The sequence below is a fragment of the Heterocephalus glaber genome, unplaced genomic scaffold (genome assembly GCF_053883595.1).
Source record: "Heterocephalus glaber isolate CG9 unplaced genomic scaffold, H.glaber_assembly_v1.0 deba00001472, whole genome shotgun sequence".
Taxonomy (NCBI): domain Eukaryota; kingdom Metazoa; phylum Chordata; class Mammalia; order Rodentia; family Bathyergidae; genus Heterocephalus; species Heterocephalus glaber.
The window spans coordinates 39,712,404-39,723,798 of NW_028258315.1; the positions used below are offsets into that span (position 1 = coordinate 39,712,404).

Here is an 11,395-nt window from a genome sequence, read left to right on the forward strand (position 1 = left end):
TAAATCTAGATAAAGATAATAGAAGAAAAAAGTATGAACATAGATAGAAATTTGTTTAACAAAACAAACTATTAGAAGTCAGATCTGGCAGTATGTAGAAAGTGGTTTTATTATAGGGATGGAAGTGTTGGTTCAGCATTAGAAGATCTATCCCCAGAAGTCATCATTTTAACAGAGGAAAGGAAAAAGCCTTATGATCCTGTCACCAGTTGGAGAAAATGTATCGGACTAAATTCTATAGCTATTCATGGTAAAAGCTATCAGGAGTCTAGAAGTAGAACAGCACCTTCTCAACAGATAAAAGATATGTACTCCATACTTCCAGCAAGAATGCCTTATATGAATGGAGAAGATACAATGCTTTTTCCTTAAGGTGGAGAACAAGGGCAGATATGCTTACTCTTTATCTGTCCATTAAACTTTGAAACCTAGGCCCAAACCAAAACATTCTGGCAATAAAATGACAATTAGGATTGGCAAGGTAGAAGCAAAATCTTTATATGTAGATGAAATGATTATCTACAGAGAAAATACTAAGATATCTCTAGGAGCCCCTAGAACTTTTATTTGAATTTAGCAGGCTTAGAAAACACAAGGTATATATAAAAATTCAGATCTATGTATACTTGCTATTAATGAAGAATTGAATATTGAGATTTAAAAGTTATGTAGGAGTACAAAGGATCTAGAAAAGTAAAAAGAAAAAGAAAAAAAAAACAGTGTTGGAAGACATTTAGTACCTAATTTTAAGACTTCCTCTAAAGCTACAGTAATCAAGGCAGTCCAACACCATTCTTTAAATAGGCTCTTTCCTCCAATGAGGGTGGTTGGCTCCTTTGTCAAAGATGAGGTGGCTGAGTATGTATGGAATTGTTTCTGCATCTTCTGATCTTTTCAACTGATCCTCGGGTCAGTTTCTTTGCCAGTACCATGCTGTTTTTATTGCAGTAGCTTTGTAGTATAGTTTCAAGTTGGGGATTGTGATACCCCCTGCCATGTGTCTGTTGCCTAGAATTGCATTTGGTATTCTAGGTCTCTTCTGGTTCCAAATGAAGTTTTGGATTGTTTCCTCTAGTTCTGTGAAATACATTGTTGGAATTTCAATCAGCATTGCCTTAATTCTATGTAGTAGTTTTGGAAGTATGGCTGTTTTCACTATACTGGTTCTTCCTACACAGGAACAAGGGATGTCTTTCCATTTTTTCAGAGTGCTGTAGTTTTCAGTGTAGAGGTCTTTTGCTTCCTTTGTTAGACTGATTCCTAGATATTTCATTTTTTTGGAAAGTATTGTAAAAGGAATTGTTTCCCTAATTTCTCTCCCAATGAGTGTGTTATTTGTTTATAAGAAGGCTATTGTTTTTTGAGTGTTGAACTGATATCCAGCTACTCTACTGAATCTGTCAATTAAGTCTAGAAGTCTTTTGGCAGAGTTTTTTGGATCTTCTATGTAAAATATCATATCATCAGCAAATAATGACAGTTTAACTTCTTCCTTTCCTACCTTTATTCCTTTTATTTCTTTCTCTTTTTTAATTGCTGTGGCTGTTTCCAGAGCTATATTGAACAGGAGTGGTGATAGTGGGCATCCTTGTCTTCTTCCTGATGTTAGCATGAAAGTTTTCAGTTTTTGATCATTAGTATGATGTTGGGTGTTGGTTTTTCATAGATAGCCTTAATCAGGTTGAGATAAAGATCTTCAATTCCAACTTTCTGTAGGATTTTCATCATGAATGGGTGTTGGATTTTGTTGAATGGCTTTTCTGCATCTATTGAGATGATCGTATGTTTTTTTGATCTTGATTCTGTTAATATAGTGTATTACATTTATTGATTTACATATGTTGAACCATCCCTGCATCCCAAGCATAAATCTAACTTGGTCAGAGCATATGATCTTCTTGATGACCCTCTGTATTCTGTTTGGCAGTATCTAGTTGAGGATTTTTGCATCTATGTTCATGAGGGAGATTGGCCTGTAGTTCTCTTTTGGGGTTGGGTCTTTCCCTGGTTTTGGAATCAAAGTAACACTTGCTTCCAGGAATGAATTTGGAAGCCTTGCTTCCCTTTCAATTTCCTTGATGAGTCTAGACAGTAATGGTGATAGTTTTTCTTTAAATGTCTTGTAGAATTCAGCAGTGAAGCCATCAGGACCTGGGCTTTTCTTTGTTGGTAATTTTTTTATTACATTTTCAATTTCACTCATTGTAATTGAGATGTTTAGAATTTCTATATCTTCTTCATTTAACTTTGGCAATTTGTATGTATCTAGGAATCTGTCCATTTCTTCTGTGTTTCCATTTTATTAGAATACAGGTTCTTTTTTTTTTTTTTTGAAATAGTCAAGAATCAGTATTTTATCTTATTGGTTAATTTTTTAATCTGCAAAGTATTATGATATGAGTTTTATATGGTAACAATTTGAAGTCTACATTATGCTAACATTCAAGCACCTGTTAGGTGAAGAGACTCAAACATTTTAATACTCAAGATATTTAGACTACACTTCCTTGGTTGTCAAAAACAGTGGTTACTGGTGCCAAATAATTAATATATTGTGCCAAGTCATCTCAGCAAAATGGGAATTCTGAGTATCTACTAATTATTGTTATCTTACAGTATTACAGGAATTAAAAGTCAGAAGTTAGATATTTATGTTATCTATAGTACAGTATATATTTAAGGATTGCTTTGTTTAGACGACTGGAAAAATCCTCTTGGAATAAACACTATACTCTCAATGTTATAGGTCAATAAAACACAACTGTATCTGGTGAACACAGTAGAGAAATGGCAATTTTCACAAAGGAGTGCTTCCAAAGGCATTTCCTTTAGAGGTGGCTAAGGTTTTTCCACATTACTGAAAGACTAAGTAATGTGGTGTAGCTATCTTCACCAAACTTCCACTTAGGCATATTATGGTACATGTTCCCAAGCTACTATTCTTTCTGTCCACCACGCTGACTCCAATATTCCATGATGCACTGTAATCTTTTGGTCTTCCTTCTTGCAGTGTGGCAGCCTGTGGTGCTATCTATTGAGGAGGTAGACCACTAATTCATAGGTAGCCATCATAATGGCTGTGCTTGGAATCTGTTTCACCAAATGCGTTGTTAGATCACGATAGAGGGACCCATAACCTTCTTCTTGAACCACCAAAGACAGTGTATGAAAAAAGGATCTATATCTTGTTCCTTCTTCATGTAGTCTTGTTCTTACAACTTCATGTGGATATCCTATAGTTGTAGCACAAGTTTTTGAGGTGGCAGCAGCAAGCATCATTCCCACAAAATCTGATGCTGCTTTTATAGACTCTTCACCACTTTCTGTCATAGAAGCAGTCTTACATTCCAGTAGTTTTTGCTTTATATTTTCATAAATAACAAAATGGTTAACAGTCTCTGATATGCCAGCATAGGAAGCAGACATGTCCCCCTGTAAAATCCTTCAAGTCCATCTGTTTGATACACTTTACGGATACATTCAAAAGCACCCATTTGCTTTTCCCCACAGTTCCTTGCATCAAGCTGTAACGGAGTCTTTATAAGCCAAATGGGATTAGTTGCAGTGATTGCAGTACAACCTGCCACTGCAGCTGAAATCATGTGAAATGGGGTAGAATCAGGATCAAATACACCATTCAATTTTTCCTTGCAGTTAGAGTAAGCAGCAAAGTATATTGCTCTGGAAGGGGCCACCCCCACTATATTGGGGCCTAATCCTCTAAACAAGGAATGAGGCCCTTCTTTTTCCAAGATTACTTTTAGGCAGTGGAGGGGTCCAGGAGACACTATTCGGTTAACACTGGCTCCAGCCATGGTGTTCAGCTGAACTTCAGAGATATAAAGTGTCACAGAAGACGACTGCAGCCGTGCTTTTACAACTTCCAGTGGACATGTCAGAATAGCTCCCACTGTGCCACCACATCCTCATTTACATGTGTGAAAAGCTGTTTGACCTTAGGTAAGTGAACTTTTTACATGAGTATTTTCCCATATTTTGAGGTTCTAATTCAGATGTCCTTTAGCATCCTTCCTTATTCTGCTTCTCCCCTAGCAAACAGATGCACCAGCGTGTCCCTCTGGCTCATTCTCTCTCCAGCATGTCCTCCAGGCACTGAGGGGGGATGCGGCTGGGGCTGCCCGCTAGTGTAGGCGGCTTCGGTCCTGGAAGGAGACGTGCAACGCTCCCGGATGGCGAGGGAATGGCGGAGACGTGGCTGCAGAGGGCAACCCGCCTACCCCTTCCCGCTTAGCGCTGCCTGCCGCTGCCGCCGCCCTAGAATATAGGTTCCTGAAGTAGGTATTGATGATCCTCTGGATTTCTGCTGGGTCTGTTGTGACTTCACCTTTTTTATTCTTAATTGCATGGATTTGAGCCTTTTCTTTCCTTTTTTTGATAAGGTTGGCTAAAGGTTTATTGATTTTATTATTCTTTCCAAAAACCAACTCTTTGATTCATTGATTTTTTTGTATTATTGTCTTAGACTCCATTGCATTGATTTCTGCTCTGATCTTTATAATTTCCTCTCTTGTACGAGCTTTGACTTTATTATTCTCTTCTTTTCTAGGAGCATGAGGTTCTGCATTAGGTAATTTATCTGAGTTATCTCTGGTTTCCTAATATGGGCATTCACTGCTATGAATTTCCCTCATAGAACTGCTTTCATTGTGGACCATAGATTCCTGTATGCTGTACTGGCATTGCCATTTACTGGTAGAAACTAATTTCTTCTTTGATTACCTCTGTTTCCTATTCGTTGTACAGGAGGGTGTTATTCTATTTTCATGTGTTTGTTGGGGTTTTGCAGTTTCTTATGTTATTGATCTCCAATTGTATTGCGCTATGGTCTGATAATACACAGGGGATAACTTCAATTCTTTCACATTTACTTAGACATGTCCTACGAGCTAGCACGTGGTCTATTTTGAGAATGACCTATGTGTAGCCAAAAAGAAGGTATATTCTGATTTTGTGGAGTTGAACACTCTGTAAACATCTATTAAGTCCGTTTGTTCAATAGCTTGGTTCAGTTCTAGAATTTTGTTATTGATCTTTTTTCTAGATGATGTGTCTATTTGTGATAGTGGGGTATTGAGGTCCCTCACTATAATTGTGTTAGTGTTTATTTGGTTTTTCATGTCTATTAATATTTGTTTTGTATAGTTGGGGGTATTCGTACTTGGTGCATATATATTTAGGACTGTCATCTCTTCCTCTTGGATTGTTCCCTTCACAAGGATGTAGTGACCATCTTTGTCTCTCTTAATTAGTTTTGGTTTGAAATCTACTTTGTCTGCAAATAAGATTACTACTTCTGCTTTTTTCTGGGTTCCTGTCACTTGGAGATCTGTTTTCCATCCTTTTACTTTCAGTCTATGAATTTCCTTTTGAGTTAAGTGTATTTCTTGTATACAGCATATTGTTGGATTTTGCTTCTTAATACATTCTACATTTGTTTTGATTGGTGAATTGAGGCAATTAACATTGATTGTTATAATTGATAGATATTGACTCATGCTTGTCATGATGTTTTACTGTTGTTGGCTCTTTTATTTCTAATTTTTCCCTCTTTCCCTTTAGTTTCTTACCTTGCCTGGTGGCTTCTCTCTGTTGGGCCTCATGGAGTTGTGACCTTCATTGTTTTTTTCTAGGATATTTTTTAGAATTTCTTGGAGTGCTGGTTTGGTGTACATGAAATTTCTCAAGTGTTCTTTGTCATGGAAATATCTGATTTCCCCATCAATTTTGAAAGATAATTTTGCAGGATACAACAGTCTAGGCTGGATGTTATTTTTGTTTAGGGCTTGAAATACTTCATTCCATGCTCTCCTTGACTTGAGGGTTTGTGTTGAGAAGTCTGCTGTGATTCTGATGGGCTTTCCTTTGTAGGTGATTTGTTTCTTTTCTCTAACTGCTCATAGGATTTTGTTCTTCTGTTGGGTTTCTGGGATCTTGAGTATTATATGTTTAGGTGTAGTTTTTTTTTTTTAATCTTGGCTAGTTGGAGTTCTATATGCCTCACTTACCTGTATGTCCGATTCTCTACCTCTGTCTGGGAAGTTTTAGACTATTACTTCTGTCAACAGTTTTTTTGTGTCAATTGTACTTTCTCCTGCTTTTTCATTGACTCTTATCAGGCTTATGTTATTCTTCTTTGCATCATCTAGCAGCTGCTGGGTTGATTTCTCATGGTTCCTTACTATTTTTAAAACATCTCCATTTTCATGGTCATTAACTGCAATCTTGTCTTCTATATCTGATATTCTATCTTCACATTCCTTTAATCTGCTGTGCATACTTTCAATGGAGTTTTAAATCTCCTGGATATCTGTTTGAATCTGTTTCATGGATTCCATTTCTTTCTTATGCTGGGTGATCATGGTTTCCTTTTCTTTCTTATGCTGGGCATTCATGGCTTCCAGCATGTTTCTGAGCTCATCTTTTTTTTAAATCTGTTTCTGTTCTAGAGCCTCTAATCATGTCTTTCACTCTGCTCACCATCTCTGTAATTATTTGGGAGATTATTTCTGCTTGGAATTTTTCTACAGCCTCATTCATCTGGGGTTTTTTTGTTTTTTTTTTGTACATGGATTCATCTGTTTTGTTACTTCCTATGCTATCAGTTCAGTGTGTCCAAGTGGTTGATCATCAGACTTTTCCACCTTGTTTTCCCCCGGGGTTTACCCTTGGTGGGGTGGAAGTCTGAGTTTGTGCCTTGGTTAAATGTCTTCTCAGTTTTGTTTTTGGTATATTCCTTGGTTTAATTCCTGAGTTGATACTCTGAAGTTGCTTATTGTAAGTATCTTTGTTGCTTGTAGTTAGAACCCTTATGGAATGATTGCTTCTCAGAGGTATCTTCCAGATATAGCTGGTCTTTAGATTTTGGGTCTCTAATGGCACTGAGGCTGTCTCATTTTCATTATACCAGGAAGAACAACTGATTAGATCAATCACAACACCTTAGCCCAAGTGATACAATCAGCAACAACATAGCATTAAGTACAACATAGAAAATGAGAATTGTGATAGTTATTAATCTATCACCTTTAACTGTGTGAATTAAATCAAAATCAAGGACCAACCCAATATATGTTCATAGTGAATAAACTCTTCAATATAACAACTTTACCCTTTGGAATGGGGAGTTAGAAGGAGTTGGGGAGGGAGGGAGAGGTAGGAAGGATAGGGGCAGGTTAGCAGTGAGGCCAGAGGACACAGAAAGAGGTGAGAGAAAGAAAAATAAATAAGAAATACAAATTAGGGCCAGAACAGGAACACAAAGAGAGATGAAAAACAAATGTGGGACAGTAAGGGAGCAAGCTAGTGCAAGAGAGGGAAAGAAAAGAAAAAAGAAAGAAAAAAGAGAAAAATAAAAATTTGAAAAAAGTAGAAATAAAATAATAATTAAAAATAAGAGCAAAAAAATACTACTAACAATTTTGAAAATAACAAATAAAAGATAAAAATGAAGGCCCTCCTTCAGGGTATGTCTCTGAATAGACAATGTGGGCAACAGTATGCAGATATAAGTCAGGAAGTCTCAGAAAGCCAGTTGCAGACCCATGGGATTCAGGCAGTTTTCTGGCAGCAAGTCCCAAGTTGAGCTCGCCGTCCTCTTGTAGGGTTGAACTCTGCAAGGTTGTACTGCAGGTTCCAGCTGCCCTTCCCCTGAAGATAGTACAGATTCCAATGGGGGGTGAGGATACCTCCAACTTACCAAGTATGTTGGTCTGGTGTCCCCTTTGTCTTTGTAGTGTGGAACCAGGTAGCGGTACAGCCAGGAGGCCAGAGACAGTTGTGTGTGTGTGTGTGTGTGTGTGTGTGTGTGTGTGTGCGTGTGTGTGTTCTGTAGGCCCCTGTGTGGCTAAGCATATCTCCATGTGTGTGTGGCCAGTGGCGAGGGGTCTTCACCTTCTGGCTGGTCCCCACCAGTGTGTGTGGTATGCATTGGATGGAGCGGGGTCCAGCGGCTGGTACCTCTCTCTCCAGAGGGCTAAGCAGGCCCAGGGAGTAACTTTTGAGTAAATTTTGCTCTTCATGTAACAGGTTTTAATTCTTTAAATTTAAGAAATTTTAGGGCCGGGGATTTATCTCAGTGGTTCCACTGCCTGCCTCGAAAGCCCAAGGTCCTGAGTTTGCTCCCCAGTACCAAAATAAATAAATAAATAAAATTTTTATTTGCAGAAATACAAATGAAATTCTTTTTTTTAAACATTTATATGCTACATACAGTCTTGGAAACATTTTTTTTTCGTACCTGGGATCAAACTCAGGACCTTAAACTTGTGAGGCAGGCATAGCACCATTGAGCTAAATTCTCCACACAGAAACGTGTTTTTTAAGGATGTATTTTAATATTTATATTTTTATAGTTGTCCAGCATTTATGAACCTTGCCTTTTTAACTTCTACTTTTATTTATTTAACCTAATAGATATATTAAACTTTGTTAATTTTCTTTTTTGCCCCATCTTCTAAATTCCACCCTTCCTTATTATACTCAAGTAGTTATCAATATAGAGAAGTAGTGATTCATATAGATGTAAAATATTATGTAGAAAGTATATTAACATGGTTAAAGGTAAAGATGATAAAGAAAAAGACTGAGTTACTCTATTGCTCCTGAATGGTCTAAGAGACACAGTGTAAAAGTCTGAAAAACACAGAAGACAATACTGAATTGGAAGATGACCAATTTTGAAGTTCATAGAACACAAAATACTAATCATGATTTTATGCAGTCTTATGAATCTGACAATTGATTTCATCCACTAAATGGAAAAGCAAAATTGTATAAAAATTGAGCTATTAATTAAAGTACTCTCTTTGCCTGTTGATAATGTGACAATTTATTATCTGTGCCTGTTGATAATATGGCATTTCAATTGCTCCAGAGAATCCAGAAAGACAAGGTATAATCACTTCAGGCTATCTGTACCTCTAGTGTCAATCAACAGATCATGCTGCTTAACTTTTGTAAAAGTATGTTCTGATATATTTCAATAAAATAATACATTTTTTTCTAGTTTATTGTCATGAATTCTCAATAGAAATGAAATTCTAGGAGCATTTATGTTTAAGTTCCACTAATTATTCTGGTGTTATTTCTTCAATGATTTCTTCCCATTTGTTTTTCATGGCTTATATTTTTAACAGTTATTACTTGTGATGTCTATGTACTGAGATTGATTCCTGATCTTTTAACCTTTCTTTTTCTTTTCATCTTATTTTGTACAGCCTTTATTACTTTTATGTTATGCCTAACTTCTTGAAAAAAATGAAGACATTATTTTAATTTTCTTAATATTTATTTATTTTAATTAATTGTTATATTTTAGGTATACAATATGATGACTTGCATCATTGGGAATTTGTACCTGTACATGACATATCTTGGTTCACATTTTTTCCTTATTCCCCTGCCCTACCTTCAACCCCTACATCCATCCCCATTTACAAAGACATAGTTTCCTTTTTTTCCTTTTCTCATATGTTTTCCTTTCCCTTCTTCCCCTACCCCCTCTCCACACACACACTTCTCCTTACCCTTTGGACCTTTTCTTCCTATTTCACATTATTTATTATGCATTTTGGTCTTCATTTACACTTCAGTCTCTCAGAGCAGAAAAACTACTCAGTATTTACATATGTGTGTCCTATTTATTTCACTTAAGAGTATGGCCTTGATATGCATCCATTTAGCTATACATCTCTCTAGTTTATCCTTCTTTACGGCTAAATAAGTAATCCATTTTATAAAAAAAAAAACACCACATGTTCCTTATCCAGTCACTAGTTGATGGGCATTTGGGTTGTTTCCAAGATTTAGCTATTAGAAACTGTGCCCCTATAAAAATAAGTGTGCATATATCACTGCGGTATGATTCTTTTAATTCTTTTGGGAAGATATCCAGCAGGGGAATAGCTAGGTCAAAGGGAACCTCTAACCCTAGCTTTTCGAGGTATCTCCATACTGATTTTCACAGTGGTTGCATCGGTCTACACTCCCACCAACAGTGGAGAAGGCTTCCCCCCCCCCCCAGCATTTGTTACTGGTTGATTTCATGATAGCAGCCATTCTTTCTGGAGTGAAGTGAAATCTCAGTGTTGTTTTCATTTGCATCTCTTGGATGACCAGTGATGTTGAACATTTTTTCGTATGTTTATTTGCTGTTTCTACTTATTTGCCTGAGAAATATCTGTTCATTTCAGATGCCTATTTTTGGACTGGATCTTTAAATTTGGGAGGTCTGATTTTTTAAAGTTCTTTATATATTCTAGATAGTAGACCTTTGTCTGAGGAATAGCTGGTAAAAAACTTTTTCCACATTGTGGGTTGTCTCTTCACACAGTTGGTGCTTTCTTTTTCTGTGCAGAAGCTTTTTAATAAGATGAAACCCAAATTGTTGATTTTTTTGCTAGTTGACATGCCACTGAGGCATGTCATGAAGTCTTTTCCTCCTCCAATGTCTGCAAGAGTTCTACCTAACCTCTCTTCCAGCAGGTTTAGTGTTTCAATTTTTACATCTCTCCATGGTGAAAGTATGGGTCTACATTTAATCTTTGGCAAGTTAAAACCCAGTTCTTCCAGCACCATTTATTAAAGAGGCTATCTTTCCTCCACTGAGGGTATTTGGCTGCTTTGTCAAAAATGAGTTATCTAAGTATGTCTGGAGTTTTTTCTGCCTCTTCTAATCTGTTCCATTGATCCTCTGGTCTGTTTCTTTGCCAGTTCTATGCTGTTTATATTATAGTAGTTTTGTTTTATAGTTTCAAATTGGGGGATTGTGATACCCCTACCTTGTCTTTGTTGCCTAGAATTGTTTTTGCTGTTCTAGGTCTCTTCCATTTCCAAATGAATTTTTGGATTATTTTCTTTAGTTCTGTGAAATATGCTGTTGAAATTTCAATTAGGATTGCATTGAAGCCATGTAGCAGTTTTGGGAGTATGGTCATTTTCACTATATTGGTTCTTCCTACCCAGGAGCAAGGGATGTCTTTGAATTTTCTGATACCCTCTTGGATCTCTTTTTTCAGAGTACTATAGTTTTCAGAGTAAAGGTCTTTTCTTTCTTTTGTTAGATTGATTTTTAGGTATTCCATGTTTTTGGATGCTGTTGTGAAAGGAGTTGTTTCTCCAGTTCCTTTCTCAGTGAATCTTTTGTTTGTGTACAGGAAGCCTATTGATTTTTGTGTGATGGCCTTGTATTCAGCTACTCTACTGAATTTGGTTATTAAGTCTAGAAGATTTTTGGTGGAATTCTTCAGGTCTTCTATATAAATAATCTGCAAATAATGACAATTTAACTTCTTCATTTTCTATCTTTCTTCCTTTTCTTTCCCCTCTCTAATTGCTATGGCTAATATTTCCATAAGTATATTGAACAGGAGTGGTG

General features: G+C 36.7%; 1 pseudogene; it reads right to left on the reverse strand.

Moving 5' to 3' along the window:
• Nucleotides 1-3,027: 3,027 nt before the first annotated feature.
• Nucleotides 3,028-4,087, reverse strand: LOC101698517 (solute carrier family 25 member 36 pseudogene; annotated as a pseudogene).
• Between the last annotated feature and the right edge of the window lie 7,308 nt (nucleotides 4,088-11,395).